Here is a 5,714-nt window from a genome sequence, read left to right as displayed (position 1 = left end):
AGGCAATCACAGTAGACTTCTGGCTCCTTCTGGACAGTCAAAAGCTGCAGAGCATGAAGCTCTGATTCTGCCTAGCACTTCTGCACTGCTAATCCTAATCCAAACCTCTGTGTTAACAACAGCCAACTGAGAGCAACAGCCTGTAGAGCCATGCAAAGGCATTTTGCTCAGCGCAGCATGCTTGCTAACCTGGACCACATCCTTGTCCTCCCTCTCCTGAGGCCTTTATCCACATATGAAGCTTCCCTGTCCGAGGGAGCAGAGGAAGGGCGCAGAGCCAGCATGTTGCTCCATGCATCTGGGCCCACAGTTCTGCTCTCCTACAGATTATGAATGAACTTCTGAACCTCTCGAGGTTTTGGATCACAGCTAATGACAAGAAGTGATGGGGATCTTATTTGCTCATGACGACTCAGCTGCTGTTCTCCCTTATTTTATCAAGTTCATTCCTCGTGACCAGGGGCATTTGGAAACAAACCTGGTTTGGTTGTCCCATTGCAGTGACTTCAGACCCCAAATCATATCCCTCAGAGAGCTAAGGAATTTCCAGTGGCAGCTCCTCCAAAGGGGAGAGGACAACAGCTGCTCAGGATAGAGGCCTGGATAGGCCTGGATAGAGGAAGGAATTTAGACTCTGACTTGATTTTGCACGATCAGTTCTTCTACCCCCACTTCTGGCTTCCTGCCTCCCCAGCTGTGGTTTCAATTTACCCAGAGGGTCATGCACTGTCACTACCCTTCTCTACTCATACGCTGTAGCATCAACCTGGGAGTAATTCTGCAGACAGCTAAAGATGGCCCTTTCTGGACAAGAACCACAAAGCAGCAATGAATCTCAGGCATTTATACCGTGCACAATAGTCAGGTGAGCAATGGATTGACAGCAAATAATTCCCAGCAACCTAGGAGGCCATTTTCTTCTCAGATTGTGGTTGAACCACTACTCTAAGACAGGTCTTAACCATTTGCTTCCCGTTTTTTTGATAAATCCTCCCAGTCCTGAATAAGCCAGGACATCTTTGTGTGTACCCAACACAAAGGTCTCCAGGAGTACACTCTAGGGGACCACAAAAAACAGAGGACAAAAGGCATCCAGCCCAGTTTATTGACAGTAAGTTGTTATGTCAGGCTACCGTTATGCCAGGCTCTTCACAGAAAGCAGAGTTGTTTGTCATGCAAGTGTTGTGGGAGCTTGTTTCTACATTGTAATATATGGCAGAGAAGGCAGTCAGGGTCTCAGTATATCACTCGCCTCCTGTAATGGTAGTGCTGGCCCCCTGTGGAAGAGAACATAGAAAAGCTAGGATGAGAAAGTCTTCTTGGTCAGAAAGTTGTTCAGGTCACTAATGGCAAGAGTTAGTTGTCCAGTATGCTCACAGAACCTGTTAACTTGATGGATTTTCACAACATAAGGCTCTCAAGTATCTCTGGAACTAAAGATGTAGTGGGGTATAGGGGGTTACTATGGGTTTATGTTTGCCTAAGTGTGATCATCTAACAGCTTAACTGGGTGATCTAGGTGACCTCTTTAGGCAACAGGCAGATATGTGCATTTTCAGAAGAAGATCCATTTGATCTATCTTGCATCATCTTAGACACCTGTCTACAAATGCACCTGGGACTTACCAAGCCCTATAAACCTCTGCTTCACCACCAGTTATGCTATGCAGGGTTATAGGTGTAAGCATGAACGTCTCCTGATTGTTCTTTTATCATCAGAGGTAGTTCTCTGTCCTAAAAACCTGGTATGACTTGGTAGGTAGTGACTAGGGGCTGTGATTTTGTGAGGCTGTTTTTCTTATTCCCCCAAATTCCCTACCTGACTATGAGTAGCTATCACAAAAGATTTAAATATGACAGCCCGCCAGCCTCCTGCCAGTTAAAATGGCCTGCATGTCATTGTGTTTGCAGACAATGTGATCATTTCAACGTTCAGATTGGCTCAACAGACAAGACCTTAAACCCTCTTTACCTCAAAGATGCATCATCCTTGAGTTAGAAAGAGGTTTTCAAGGCTGGTTACAGGATAAGCCCTGCACCTCTATAATTCCACCCGGATTTTTCAGAAAGTCTCATCCTGCAACAGTCCTTCCACTGCTGAGCCCTGAAAGACTGTACCTCCTGTCCTTCCACTTCTCCTTCTCTTGCCTTGCTTCCTTCCTTGCCTCCTGCCTCGTCGTCTGCGCTGGGACCTCCTCCTGCCATGGTGCTGGCGATTTTGCTTGTGTCTCACCATTTCTGCTTTCAAGATCTCTGTAACAGGATGGCAGAGCTGCTTGTTTCTCTGCTGGATGGTCTTGCTCTATATCAAATGGTGAGCTGACACATATGTGACCTATTCCAAGAGGCGAGCAATTATGACATATCAGGCTTATCGGGTGTTTGTGATGCAAAAGTGTTAGGGCCACTTTTGCTATATATGGAAATAACCATATATGGCCATTTGCATTTCCATCACAATAGAAACTGCTTCATGACTGGCCTTTGACTGTGAAATAAGAGCTTTTCCTCCCATCTCAGAATCCATAAACTCAAACTCAAGGCTAAAAATTTATCTCTGGGTTTTCATTTCAGGGTTTTCATTGTGCTAGAGGGAAGATAAAGACACAGAAATCAAGGTACATGATCTTCACAACAGAAGTGAAATTCAGAAGTTCAAAGCCCATCCATGTAACGCTCTTCTACAAGGCTCTGCGCTCATATTCAGCTCTGATGTGACATGACAATGAAAGAAATAAAAATGTTAGAGAAGAAAGAGAGAAAAAGGGAAGTGTGTCAAGGAGAGGAAACAGAGATTTGTAATTGATTTCTATTAATGATTTTGCTTTCAGTCCAAAAATTTCTCCTATCAAAGCACTGATGTCTGCCTTGTAAGAATTAAATGTCAAGAAAAACAAGCCATCCGGTAGCTACAAGTATATATAATTTTTCTGCTCTCTTGATGAAGTGACACATGAATACTGTGAGGTTACTTCCATTGTGCAACCAACATATTTTTATACCACATAGCAGGATGGAGCTGACCCTAGAAACTTCCAGCACAAAAGAAATTAGGATCCTCTCTTGGAAATGACGCTAGCAGTATGTATCACAGTAATGATAGCCTTTGAGCCTTGTTCTGGAGTCATAGGGAGTTTATGAGATGTTATATTCTCCCATTTCCTCCCTGCCGAGACTTCCCTGGAAAGGTCTTTCAGCATCAGGATGTGTCACTTCCAAAAGGAAGTTTGGGCAGAGTCCACAGCAAAAAATCAGACTACTAATCTGGAACTAGATAGACAGAGGGATGCAGTCTAGAGCTGTTGCTGTTCCCAGGTCTGCTCTTTGGGTCTGATTTCCAGAACTATCTGTTTAAAAAATGTGAGTCCTGCAAATGGCTTCCATTATGTTAATCAGATTGATTGACTATTTATGCATAGAATACATACATAATTTAATCACACCATTTTGCATAGTAAAACATCATCCATCCTGCACAGAGGTCTCAGAATATGACCATGAAATATAACAATAAATACTGAAAACAAACCCAACTTTTTCAAACAGTAGAGTGTTTCAAGTGTTTAATGTCAAAGATGTAGCAGGCATGGTTCGTTACAACCTAAAAGCCTACACCACAGCATGGATAGAATAGAGATGACTTCATATTAACTGTAGATAAAGGGAGAGAAAGACCTTGTTTTTTCTCTTACAGTGTGACCAGAAGATCACAGTTGCTTAATGAATATATCTTTATTAATTGTAGGTCAAATAAATGGTATGATTATAAGAGGTACATTATTTCTAATATCTTTATCAGTGAGCTCATGATAATGATTCACGACTAAAAATTATCTACTAATTGTATATTTATAACAGTTAATGGTACTGAGTGATTACTAGCTTTGTATTTGCATTGCTGTTGCCAAAACAGACATTAAGTATAGACAAGGAATGAATTGAGGCAGGCCCTTTATTAGCAAAAAAAAAAAAGAAAAAAGAAAAAAAAAAAAAGGCTTCCAAAAAATAGTTGGGCTCTCAGAAGAGCACAAGGCAGTGAGAGTATTCATGGAAGACTGATCACAATACATCAATCACTACATAAAGGAATTTTATATAGACAACAAAGCAAGAGCTTTAAGGCAGCACAGAGATCACAAAGAAAGTCTCTAGAAGTTTGGGGGAAGATTCTCCTGAGAAGGAGTGGCAGAATGGAACAAAGAATGAAGGCACTTACTTGGAGATCTGTCAGGTAGAGGAGAATGAAGGCAGCATTTTTGCTGATCACAGAGCTAGAAATGATGAGGCTGAATGTGAGTGCAAGATCATGTGATGAACATGCGTTCATTGCAGTCACAAGACTATTCTGTAACAAGTATTAAAACTGATTGAGTATGATCAGATATCAATTTTTACATTTTAAGAGTGGGTTCTGTCTTCTTTCCCTATGTGAATGTTAGTATTAAAAATAAAAAAGTAGTTGGCTCATGTGATTCAGCCAGTATGAAGTGTAAATTTTTTTTTATAATTATGTCTACAATATTTCATGGTGTCCTGCCTAAAAGTTTATTTCACAGTACACGAACACTTAGTGGAATTAGACCAAGGGACCTCAGTTTAACACAACAACCCCAATACACTGGAGAAGATCTGCTGATACTGACCATCTCTTCTAAGGATAAGGAAAGATTAATCAGTAACGAGAGCTTGACTGCTCCCCAAGTTGTGCAGAGACAGGTTTATCTGCAATAGCAAAGCAGCTTGACTCAGCTGCAGAATCTTCACAGAATCCTTCCTTTATTTGTTAGTGCAAATTTGAGAGGCTGGCAGGGAAGAGGGAACAGATGAACAATCAGAGCAGAGGCTGCACCAAACCTTGTTGTATTTTGTCCTTTAAACTGCAGAATATAATGTGTGTTCCTGAGGTGTCCCACAGTTATTAAACAAGGGTAGTGATATTTAAGTTCTCTATCCACATGAAGCAAGTCACCTCCCTGCTAACATGCTTGTAAATCAAGAGCCACTTCCTTGCCGTCAACAGATTTCCAATATACGCAGCTGTGAAACAGGCATGAAATCACAGGCAACTCACTAGCATCTGGGCTCTTTCATTTGCCTAACCCTTGTGATTTGTGCCACTAAACCACCCTCTTGTACAACTGATCCAAAGGGCCAAACTCTTCACTTGCCTTTTCCCCTCTAAGCCAAAGAAATATATCAGGGGTAAATTTATTCCCCACCTACCACCACCTTTTTATTTTTAGTTTATAATCTTAACAGCCATCATAAAAAAAGTGTAATACGGTGTACATGTTCTTACACTTCAGCGAAAGATGGCAATGCAGTTCTCAGGCATTTTGTTCAAAGAGTGGCTCTAGGCAAAAATCCCCTTTGACTACAGTATAGATTCATTCTTTTAAAATCAAGAGTTTATTAACTTTTTTAGTGTGTTGCATTTTAGTGTGTATATGAAGGAGGCCTCTTCATGAAAGGAAGTGCCCTTGATGTGTAAAAAAGGGATCTTTCATAGAAAGGCCAATCATGTTACAGCAAGGACAGAGGTTTACATTTTTGTAGGCAGAAAGTGGTGTCTCATTGATTTTCATCCCACTGTTTCATTTTCAAGGCTACCCAAAAGGTAGGCCTAATTAAGTGCAGCATGTTGGCCGTGACTGAGCAGAGAAAGCAGTAGAAGTCCATAAAATAGAAATACTTCCTCACTGTTTGCACATGGC

At 41.4% G+C, this 5,714-nt stretch overlaps 1 long non-coding RNA gene across 1 annotated transcript; it reads right to left on the bottom strand.

The window, feature by feature from the left end:
- Window positions 1–1,073: 1,073 nt before the first annotated feature.
- LOC112980658 (uncharacterized) lies at window positions 1,074–4,282 on the bottom strand. Its single transcript, XR_010390092.1, has 3 exons — window positions 4,217–4,282; window positions 2,119–2,335; window positions 1,074–1,277 (listed from the first exon to the last, which is right to left on the bottom strand). It is a non-coding gene; the product is annotated as an uncharacterized LOC112980658 (long non-coding RNA).
- Between the last annotated feature and the right edge of the window lie 1,432 nt (window positions 4,283–5,714).

The sequence above is a fragment of the Dromaius novaehollandiae genome, chromosome 7, assembly GCF_036370855.1.
Source record: "Dromaius novaehollandiae isolate bDroNov1 chromosome 7, bDroNov1.hap1, whole genome shotgun sequence".
NCBI lineage: Eukaryota > Metazoa > Chordata > Aves > Casuariiformes > Dromaiidae > Dromaius > Dromaius novaehollandiae.
Note: the sequence above shows the minus strand (reverse complement) of the source record. Positions and strands in the feature narration are given on the sequence as shown.